Genomic DNA, 11,845 nt, shown 5'->3' on the forward strand with positions numbered 1-11,845 from the left:
ATCACTGGGACCAGCAGAGAACATGTACATGCATTTACGTACACCTCCCTTACTAATTGTGTCTGAAGGTGGCCAGATCGCTCACTCTGCTGCAAACAAGCACCAGGTAGTACCTACCAGTAGGGGAGAAGGTCTGGATTTTGTTCTCACTTCTGTGGTAGATTTGCTGTTGTTTTATATTCAGAGGTAACTGTTAACTTTGAAAAATCTGGAGTTTCTAGGCGCTGCTCTGGAGGAGGCTGGGACTTGATGTTCAGTAGGGTTGGGAAACCTCAGCTCCCGCTGACAGCAGCGCCCGGCTCTCAGCATCGCAGGAATTCAGACCGCAGGTGTCCCAAAGCAGATACCCCAAAACCAACGTATTCAACACTTGCAGAAGGGCAACCCCTGTACCCAGCAGAAGTCTGAGATCTCCCAAAGCAAAACATTATGTTCGTCTACTACGTTGGGAAACGGCACCAAGCAAAAACCCGGGTAAAGAAGAGGATGAGAGAAGACAAGTATGATATTTTTAAACCTTATGAATTTCTGAGTAGTTCTGCTTTGTCGCTTTCCTAGGGAGAAAGGCAGGCTACGAAAAATAGGAATTTCAGACTCTGCTAGCTTCCTGATACTGTGCTAAAGACTTGTATTACCTTTAATTGATGTTTCTGAGTGCATCCTCATTGATTTACTCCAGCCGCGCTCTTTATGCAGAGAACATTCTATTCTCAGAGCGTAATCTAGACCCATGCAAACAATATAGATGTTTCTTGATAACATAATTTAGAAAGAGGAGATGTAATTACTGCCTATGCTGAGCACACAGCGCTGCGAACCCGTGACCCCTTTCGGAATTCGTATAGGAAGAAACTCCCAAATCCTTCAATGTGCTTCTCATTTTGCTGAAAGCCTCTTCCATCTTATTATACATGCTGGTCCTCATGCCTTTGATTTTTAGCTTCCTAACAATATCTCATGCTGAAATTATTTAGAAGGATCGCAAAGGCTCTTACAGATGAAATTCAGGGATCATTCCTGCAGAAATGTGTCCATTGGTGGAAGAGGGGACAGCAGCAACGTGGGCATCTGCTGCGGGGTAACGGGAGGGGACCAGGCGAGTTCTCCCTGGGGTATCTTGTTCTTTTAAGAAGTGCAATGAAACAGGTTCTTGCTTTTAAGGCCTTATTTTAAATACTTGAAGAGGAGGTTGGGACTCATCTGATCTGCTCCAGAAAGTCTGTTTGCCTATATGTGGTCCAACTGCTGTGATTTAATATGAGCAATTGGAGCACTTTGGTCTTATAAATCATCCCATAAGCACTACACTTCATTGTCTTCTTGCTGATGGAAGGGTGAGACTTTACAATCTGAATTTTCATCTCTAGGGTCAAATCTGTCTCGGTTCAGTAGTGGCTGGAAAACATTGCCCTGCAGTGGGGTTTTATGTGGAATAAGCACATGTCCCTCCACCGCATGGTCAATTGAGATCCATATAGCAGAAAAATCACCACTGTAATTGCTCCCTGTCTCAGCTGCCTCAGGAAAAAATAAAATAAAATAAAAAATAATAATAATAACAAAATAATCAATGACTGAATTGGCCCTGGAGACTCAATAACTCTTCTCTCATTTAGAGAGTGGTCCCTGCTGAACACTTTTCCACATTGCACAGTCACCACATAATGGAACAATTCAGCTCAACTGACAGGCTGGGCTAAAATAGCCCCGGCGCTGCCCGGGGAGATAGGCGAGGTGCTGGAGGACTGTCAGCGGGAACCCTGCCCGTGCTAAAAGAGTGTTTCAAATGACTTCAGCGAGACCAGAATTAGCTCGTAAGCCTGATGCAATGATTCAGTGCGAAGCCCTTTTGTGTTTTGAGGTTCTGCTCATCAGATATCGGCTTTTCCCCGTATTCTGCAGCAGCGGTGGCAGGTTTCCCGTTGGCACCGACAGGTAACGAACAGGGACGTGTTGGGTCTGGGACCTCCTGTCCGAGGAGAAGCCCCAGCTCTGCTTTCTTATTGGGATCTAATGGAGCCTGAATTTAATTTGCCTTATGACCCTGGGCAGAGCCCAGCTACAGATAAAAAATATTTACTGTTTAAAACTGTTTAAACATTGTCTTAAACAGGTCTTAGGAACCAAAAGGTGCATATTGCAGTTACCCATCAGTACCTGGATTGGACCCGAAGGGAGCAAAAGAGTTCAGCAACCACTGGGATTAAGAGAGAACAAGGAGACCAACTTCAGGGAAAACAGCAGCAACCAAACACGCTGTGAGCCAGCAGAAAACACAAGAGAAGAGGAACCGCTGTACACAAATGAGGGTAAATACTACTGGCAGCGTTAGTATTTTAGTCTTCATCCCACTACATATCCTCCCAAATCCCAAGTCTGGTGGAAATGAACAACCCAGAGGGGTTAGTTTAAAGACAGTTCAGGTTAATTCTGCAGAATTAGCATGGGTGAGACTAAGCTGCAGGTCGTGCCATAACAATTTTACCCTGTTCATGATAAGAAACCAAACTGAAGTTTAATTTTTCTTTTTAAAGTAATTTTCTAACAAGACAGAAGAGCAGATAAATAAATGACAGAGAAGAACTAGAGGTGAAAGAGAGAAATATATATATATAAATATATCTATTTTAAAATGTTTTAATTTAAAGTCACAGGAAAACCATTCAATGTCTACAGTTCCTGGGGTTTCTTTAAACAGGGAAAGAAGATTAAAATACTAATCTCCACCAATTTCCCTGTGCAGCAGCAAAAATGAGCGCAGCTAGAAAGACTGACCTAGGAGGAAAGATTAAGAAGAGCTAAATTTGTATAGCTTGGCTAAGCAACAACAGCGAACAAGGGACGTGCTGGCAGGGTGCAAAACCAGAGCAAATGGAGTATTATTTGGAAAGACAACAGAGTTAGGGGATGAAAATTAAAGAAGGGTCAGTCAGAACACTAGAAAAATGTCCTTTAAGACTCTGCCATGTATTTTAAGCAATGAAAGCCATGGTACTCTGAAAATACAGGCACAGAGCTGAAGTAAGCGCTGGTGTGAAGATGGTTGGATACAACCAGTGACTTTAAGTGCTTCTATTCTTGAGTTTCCAAAACAAATCACCTTTTGAAAAGTGACAGCTCAGCTCGTACTATAAATCATTTCTTCTCAAGCCGGGCGTCCAGCCGCCACTGATCGGTTCTTAAAATCTTCAGCAAAAAAATAAACCACAAGGAACAATCGGGCACTCTGAGGGAATAGACAAGCTCATCTAATACATCTTTGTCATCTCTGGTTTCCATGACAGTTGCATAATCAGACATTTATGTAAGTAGAGGTTTCCTCCTTAAATAGCAGCCGATGATCTCATGTGCACCTACGGTATAACCCATTTGAATGGAAATGACGTGCCAGTTGTGTGTAAAAACGAGTTTTTTAAGGCTTCTGTCTTGTTGTTGTTTATTTACTGTTGCAAATCAGCTTGGAGAGGACCGCCCACACATGACTAACTTCTTGTTGTGGTCTTCTCGTGCTCCAAAAATAACCAGAGTCCCCAGGTCTGATGAACAGCTGGGCTCCGCGCTTGCTCAGCGTTCAGTGTAGAAAGCGACTGTGTGTTCCCAAATCCCGACCTGAGCACAGCACCCGAACCAGCAGCCCCAGAGCAGCTCCAATCTGCAAAGGTTCCCGGCTTCGGGTTTGCTGGGAGGTCGGGATTTCCTCGCCACATCCCTCCCGTGAAGGAGCGGGGTGAGGACAGCGATGGGAGAGCTCCAAGGGTTTGTCCTGCCCTATTTGGGATTTCTCAGGGCGGGAGGAGAACGCCCAGGGCAGCGCTGCTCCTGCTGCAGAGACTTCCCCGAGCTCCTGCCTGTGTGCAGTATCATAGAGCAGTGCCAAAAATCCAGATGTCTTCCCATATGCAATATTAATTGAAATGAGGAAAAGCAGAACCGGCCTGTGAAATCTCAGTCCTACTCCCACCTAAATTCACGTAACAGGAGTGAAATGCAAGCAAAAGGAACTGCAGTTAAATCTGCTTGGGGGAGAAAAAAATAAATGAATCCAACCAAACACCACACACACAAACCAAACAAACAAAACCCCAACACAACACAAACCAAACCAAACAAACACTTTAGAAAGAATCAGCCCCTTGGAAGAAGTGGCTTTTATCTGCAAACATCAGCAGCCAAGGGAGCTGATCCCAGTAAGCAAATAGTTCTTAATATGGATATTCCGGGGTATCAGAGACTCTTCAAAACCTGTTCAGAAGCTGTGTTAGTTGATCCTGAAATGTAAGTGGCCCTTTTTAGACTGTCCCCTTAGTGCTTTTTTGTATCATTCTGCATCAGCCATCGTACGCAAAAATATCCTCCGAGCAGAGGAAAACAGGCGAGAACAGAAATCTAATCTGTTCTGCCAGCCTCTGCAGCCTCCAATCTGTGGGGCTCTTGCCAGGCTCGAAATGTTGCAGAGCCTTCTCTCAGAGATCCTCCTCTTAGAATAACACAAAGTACATTATGGACTATTATTCCCAATGTCAAACAATCAGCAAAAAACATCTCTGCTTGCTCCTCAGCCTAATCTCCCTTCTCTCGCTGAAGCTGATTTAGTAACAAAGATAGAGAAAAATAGGGTAGATTGGGGTTTGCAAGTGATTGTCAATTGGATTTTGTGAACCCAGCAGTATCTCGGAGCAGGCTTCAATTTTCCCTGAACCCCCTGCAGCTCCTATTAGCCTCGATAACTGGTTCTAATTTTGGCCAGGACATTTGCCCAGATTTTTGAAGGGGAGGGTGGGTTCATTTGCTTGTGCAAAGCGACTCCTGCCCCCATGCAGCAAACACAGGCTGTGTAATGGCTTAATTACACCAAGCATTACTGCTCCGTATAGCCGGGTTCTGACGCACGTTACGTAACTGGATTGTTAATGCTTTTTATATGTTGGAGGAACTGAAATTAAAAGAGGAAATTATTCTCCTGATGCTCAACTCTAATCCCCATCTGTCTGTGTTTTTACTTTTCTGCACTTGCAAAGCTCCCTGATCAAAAGGTCTTGAATAGATTCCAGATTTCCAATTTAGTTTGCTTATGCAACCCAAAATATTATGGCAGTCTTTCCTGGGGGCGATTAAGCATATATTTTCAGTTCCTCTGATTCTCTCTGTTCCAAGAGCGCTAAAAATTGCATAAAGCTTTAGCTCGTTCCATACCGTTAGCACCACAAACAACTTTTTTTTTTTCCTTTAAAGACTTTTCAAAAATATAGGAATAGCCAAGAGCTTTGCAGAGAAGGAATATATTCTGAAAAAGAGAAGTGATTTGTTAGCTGTCCCCCATGCCTTGGCAAAAACCAGCAGGGAGTCTGTACTGATATTGCTGTGCAGCCAAGGCAAACAAGAGGGGACTGGACAGGTGAGGCAGGAGCTACATCTACCAACAACCAGGGCAGGTTCCTGAGTCCAAAAAACTTGGGAGCTCTTTGGATCTCGACTATTGCTTTGTCCCATCCTAGGGAATAGATCTGATCTTCCTTGTGGCACTTGGAGCATCTCCGTCTGAATACTTGCACTGATCTTTTTATCCATTTACTCTTCTTTCCCAGTCCCCAGCCCTTTGTGTGATCAGCAGCTGCTTTTATTTGAGGAAATGAGGAGACTTCTTACACTGGAAAATGTAGCTTTTATCCAAAACGCCAGTGAAATAACCCAAAGCACCACGACAACAGTTGTGTTTCATCAGCCCTTTGGTTTCCAGGCACAGGTGCCCAGGATGCTCATCCGTACTCCATGTGACCTCGACGCTGTGGCACCGAGGGTGCTTGGTGCATTTGTGCTGGGTGCTGTCCTCTTAAAGAGATTGTTTTTATTTTAAATGTAGAAGGGAAGTCTTTATTTACCCACAGCAGATGAGTGCCTGCTCCCATAGGTCATGGTGCCTGATGCACTCGATGAAAACACACAGGGTGGTTTCACCCTTTCCGGCCACTGTTACCACGCCTGGGGCAGATATTGAATGGCTGCATCACAGTGTAACTCTGGAACAGACATTCAAATGGCACATTTTCCAAGTTTGGATTATGGAAGCTGTGATTCAAGGCTGTTGCTGAATCCCAGAAAACCCCGATTTCTGGCTCCACCAGGGCTTGGAGCCTTTCTGCTTTCCAGGATAATTTGATTTGAGAGTCCGAGTGCTGCCAATCTCACAGATTTCAGAGAAACTCAGCACAGGAGATGCCCAAGAGCTGAAGAGGTGATCTCAGGGGAAGCCCCACTGATCCCGACCTGCCTGGTTTTGCTGGACTCAGCTTCAGACCATCACTGCTGACTATTCTGACAAGCTGCCAAATTCTACCCAGAACACCTCCAGTCTGAGCTTTCCCCAAGCAAGGTCTAGACTTAAACACACCAACATGCTGGAAGCCTGAAAACAGAAAAGGTTGTTGCTGAAATTACCACCACAACAGACACATCCAGCAAAGGGAATAGGGCTCAGACATACTCAGTGAAGTGGCCTCTGGTCAAATCACATGAGCCATTTATTATCTGTATTTCAGCAACACCCACGGGCTTCAGGCAGGGACCTGCACTCTGCATTTATGACAACATCTAAATATAGAGCAAGACAACAGTCAGGGCAACCACAAAGCTTCACTCACTTGAAAAGCGTCCCCTCCCGTCCCTGGGAACAGTCCCTGCAGCCCCACGCTGGAGAGGACGGTGTGGGACGCTCTGTGCCACCAGGGAGGAGCTGCCCTTGCTCTTACCAGCAATACGATATTTTAAGGATTTTTAAAAATATTTTCAGTGGTGCGACAGATCGAGCAGTTCTAGAAAGGGAGGAGGGTAATCATCTACCAGCACTGCTCCAGTTCCAGGTTTGGGGAATGTTTAAGCATATACTAAAAATCCCTTGTTGCTGGTTAAAGCGAAGCACGTGTTGAAATGCTTTGCTGAGCAGAGGTGGACTTAAGGACATACGTAGCTTTAGGCATGTGCTTAACTACTTTGTAAAATTAAACTGAAAATAATCAAGTGCTTTTGCTGAATCAGGACCAAGTGCTTCTGAAACCCCCATCCTCTTAAGCAAGGAGTCTTTCATCAACATTTAAGTTCTTAGCGGTATTTTCTGAGCGTGTTTTCAAATTAAACAGCCAGGAGCCTTTAGAGAATGGAAATAACTACAAAAATCTGAGGAAGTCATTAAGCTGCACAAACCAGCAGTGCGCTTTAAAAAGGAACTTTGACTCGTGCTAGTTCAGCATTTGCACATGGATAAAAGAGGCTCCAGCTGCAGGGACCCGATTTGCGATGGATTTTCCCCCCAACTCATGCCACAAATGCCGCCGCCAGGTCGGGCAGATTCGGCCTCACACATTTACCCTTCAGTCTGGCCCAAAACAGGTTGTTTTGCGAAGGAGGATGGGAGGAAACCTGCGGTAAGCGATGTGCCCAGGGCTGTATGTTTGCCCCAGGTGCGCTGGGGCTGCGGCTGGGACAGATCCACGACCAAGTGTTGCTTTTCTCAGCAGCGAGCGCCCGCAGATAAATAACCCTGATCCCCTTCCCTTGTGACCTTCATTTCTCAGCCCTGCTGAACCAGCTCTCTGCAAACCAAGACTTCCCCTATTCACCCTCTGTGCCAGCCAAGCACCTGCGTCTTTTTGGACCCCCATCCCCGCACAGGGTGGGGGTGATGCCCCCCCCATGTGGGACTTGTCCCACATGGCAGCAGGGAATCATCTCCAGATGAGCACAGCTCAGTTAGACTCAGCTCCAGTGCCCTCGGGGTGGTTTGCTCCGAGATGGGACATGCGGAACGGTGTTAACCAGTGTGGAAAAGGTTTGGTAAATAGGGTTTGGACATTCTCAGATGTTGTAATACACAACAGGAAAGTTTAGACAGAGTTTACGTAAAACTGTGTTTGCAAACCTTTTCTTTTTAGTGTTCTCTTTTTTTTATTGGTTCTTTGAATGCTAAATTCACCGCAGATAAAATTATTGAAGTGCACATAAAACACAGATCGTGCCCTTTCCTCGTCCCCAGACTTTCATCAAGAGGAGATTTCCTGGTTAGACTTAGACTTGCAAATCTTAGGCCAGGCTGGCAGCGTTTCAAGTCAACTTGGGCCGATTTGGAGCTTGGATGCAAAAACTCAGTGACCCGAAACAGCAGCAAACGCGGCTGTTCCTGCATGGGTCTGAACGTCAAATGCGCTGCTCAGCTGTGAGTGCAGACCCGAGACACCCAGGGAAAAGGGCACCCCAAAAACAACCCCCCGGCCAAATACCCACCTGAGCACGCACCGTGCCCCGTTATCATTTATAATCCACGCAGCGCTCCTCAGCAGCTCCAGAAGAAAACATTTCTTTAGGAGACTTGCATTTCCTGTTAACTATAATTGACTGAATAAATCTCAATTGCTAGCGCAGCTGATGTGTTTTGTTTTGGGTTTTTTTGTGGTTTTATTTTTCCTCGCCTCGAAGTGTCTACCACCAGTTGGTTTCCTCCAAATTTGATTTCGATATTTCATCAGAACAACAATGAAAGTGAATAACACACAATTTCTTCCTGAGCAGTTTGTTGTAAATATTTAAAGGCTTAAAAAAAAAAAAACAAACCAAACAAAACAAAACCAACACAACCAAAACCAGAAATCTTTGAAAAGTTGGAAGAAAAAGGGCAGAAATTCTCCTTCCTCATTTAAGCAAGGATTCCTCATTGAAGGAATAATACATCAATATATTTTTTAATTAGATGCTCTGGGCACAGCGCACATCTCAGATAATGTTTCTTCACAGCCAGGGCTTTAGTGCTCTGTCTGTTTAAGAAACCAAAGCGTTCAGGCAAAGCCTGGCTTACTCAGTATTTATTTGGACCAGCAGGTTTCAAAAATGGGTATTTCGCAGCTTTGCATCACCATCGGTTTGAAACCGAAGCTGTGCTGAGTTTTGGTGGTACCTATTTCTGCTAAGAAGCATCGGTCAGGTCTGGTCAAACTCCGGTTGTGTTTTAAGCACAAACTCTTCTTCACAGGGCTCTCAATTTCTCTATAAGTGACAACCTTGTATTGTGCTCTGCAACTCCAAAGCCATTTTAAATAGCAAGACCGCTTGTGCTATTTGGGATCCGGGAGGGAATCCCGGCTCATCCCCAAGATATTTCCACGGCTCGCTCGTCCTGACCACCCCGTGAACCCGGGAGGTCTGGCAGGTCCAGCGGGGTTTTTGTGGCGGTGCCAAAGCCGAGCTCAGCAAAGCGATACCTGCCCAGGCTCGGGTGTCACGCAGGGTTAGTTAGGAAAGTATTTTCGCTTTTTTTTTTTCTCCAAGATAAATAATGATCTACTGAAGGGGAATCTGTGACCATACTCACTGACCCACGTGTGACATTTATCAAACAGCACCATAGCATTAAAAAAAAATTAAAAAATAAAAAACCACAACAAAACCAAACCCAGAAACCATGAACAAAACAACATCACTACACAGTGCAACCCTCACTTTGGGGATTTCTCATTCTTATTAAAAACTGCAAAATACTGATATCCCAGGTCGCACTGTGACTGCTGGAAATACCGAGCAACTGTATTTCAGGTAGTTTAAAAATGCTTCTGAAAAGCGATATATAGGATACCGAAGTGAGCTGTGAACCACATCGCACCCCCAGGGACCCGCCTGGGAAATGCTGTATTAATATCTGAAACAGAGCCCTAAAGCAGTGAAACCCCTTGGATAAATATAGTAGTGTAAAGACAGTTTATTCTCCTGTGAGAGCGAGTGGGGTTGCAGCTGCCCCAGAGACTTTTTGGAGACTCAAGCTCTGGATCAGCCCATTGTACCCAGTCTGATGGGAGCAACATTTCAGTGCTGGGGGAGAATCTGTTATTTCCCATAGAAAACGCACTGATCCCTTCATGATCTGTTTCACACACCTTTTATATCACTAGAAACCATCACAGCTCGATGTGCAATATTTGTCACCACCACTGATAATACAGACCCTCTCATGTAGAAACAGTTACAAAAAATATCCACGCTGCCCTTTTCTGCTGCAAAATAAATATGTTCCTACAAACATCTCTTTCCTCCCCCCATCCCCATTTGCACACAAATGTTAGCAAGAAGAGCTAAAGTGGAAGGACAACAACAGCTTCCTTTCTTCTGGAATTAATTTCGAATGCATTTTAAATTGCTTTATAGCAAAGCCTAATAGAAGTGAGTCTTCAGGATGGTCTGGGTGTAATCTAACAGTTCTGTAAATCTATCAAAGCCGACATAAACTGTTATTTGTATTTTTCTGTGCTCACAGGAAAAAATTATATGCTAAGATAAACTGAACCATTCTCTTGGAAATTTTTCTTTGCTTGAATTAAATAATCTGGGTGCTAGCGAGTTAATCATACTGCAAAATGTATCAGGTTTGGAAGCTTAGACTTTTATTTTTAATGGGTAAGTGTTTCTGTGATAGTTTGGGGAATTATACTTTCTGAATGGTGGGAAGATACACAATTATGTCACATCCCCGCAAACTAAACATCCTATTCGGGAAATACAATTAAATATATATATATATCTTTTTCTTTGCTTCTATACTGGAGAACTTTAGTTGGAGATTATAATTGCTTTTGAAGTATTGCTCCTATTCAATGTTTACAGCATTTTCTGAAATGTTTTAGGTATTTGGATCTGATTTCTTAACTTTGAAAATGTATGTTTTCCCCTGATAGAGTAATACCATATCTTAAAACCCTTTTTGTTTTGATGTTATGAAGTAGGTACTTGACATAACTATTAATGCTCATGATGCAATTGATCACCTTGCTGCGTTTCTGAGGATAAGTGCTGTTGTATTTCTGATACAGTAAATCACTGGTTTCCATTGACGGGCAGATCTGGGGTTGTCTTAATCTGTGGGAAAAACCTGAGCAGTTCTGCAGAACTTCCCGCGCAGCAGCTGCTGTTGTTTGGCCTTGAACATCTCAGGTTTAACTCTCCTGCAACATTTATTTTGATGGGTTTTTTCTTGTTGCAACAAAAAGCCATGCCAGCCTCGGGAAAAGCCAACCCGGTACAGTCGGGGGAGAGAAAAATAAAGCGCAAATTGCAAAACATGGCAAGTTTTTCAGGATGGAACCAGCCCAGATGGATTCTCCTGTTTCCTTTGCCAGCAGGAGGAGTGAGTCAGAGCTCGTGCGTGTTCTCGGCACCCTGCCACCGCCACGGGGACAGGACTGGGACCAGAGAGCCACGGCAGCGCTCACAATCAGACACCCCTCGATTACAAAGAGCAGTTCCCAGCACATCAAACTTGAAGGACAAGTATAGCTTTTGTTGCTCATTAAAAACCTCTGCTTTTTTTTCTCACCCCCCCCCACCCCAGAAATCAGCTCCTTGTTTCCTTAGTAACCCCTCTTGGTAGAATTAAATGCACCTGAGTGTAGCTTAGCGATGTGAAATTTCTACGTACGCTGCTGCATCCTTTCCCACCCACTCGCAGTGTCGCCATAAGCCCCCATGGCAGCCCTGCCGTCACACCAGCTGGGCGCTCCAGGAGTAGGGGCAGTTGGAGACTGAGGCGCCCGTTTGCCAAAGTCTTAGCGAGGAACAAAAATAAACCCTCAGCAGTCACCGTTGCAAACGTCGCTCCCGAGGGATGGGAGGGCTCGTACGCGGAGATGTGTGCGCAGGAGCCAGCCCACGCCGCCGCGTGGGAAGGGGTTTAATGGAGAGCTCAGAAAGAGCCTGCGCGTAGGAGGAGAAAAGAGCAGATGTTAACGGTGCCTTTTTGTTTTCCTGGGTGGCACTGTGCGGAGGGAAGGGGGAAAGGAAAGCTCCCCTCCTGCAGAACTGGAAGCTGAAGACA

General features: G+C 44.9%; 1 long non-coding RNA gene across 1 annotated transcript; it reads left to right on the forward strand.

The window, feature by feature from the left end:
- Positions 1 to 1,636: 1,636 nt before the first annotated feature.
- On the forward strand, positions 1,637 to 11,044 carry LOC136109672 (uncharacterized). The gene is made up of 3 exons (XR_010652530.2): positions 1,637 to 1,935; positions 2,114 to 2,309; positions 5,586 to 11,044. It is a non-coding gene; the product is annotated as an uncharacterized lncRNA (long non-coding RNA).
- The last annotated feature ends 801 nt before the right edge of the window (positions 11,045 to 11,845 follow it).

The sequence above is a fragment of the Patagioenas fasciata genome, chromosome 18, assembly GCF_037038585.1.
Source record: "Patagioenas fasciata isolate bPatFas1 chromosome 18, bPatFas1.hap1, whole genome shotgun sequence".
NCBI classification, from domain to species: Eukaryota; Metazoa; Chordata; class Aves; order Columbiformes; family Columbidae; genus Patagioenas; species Patagioenas fasciata.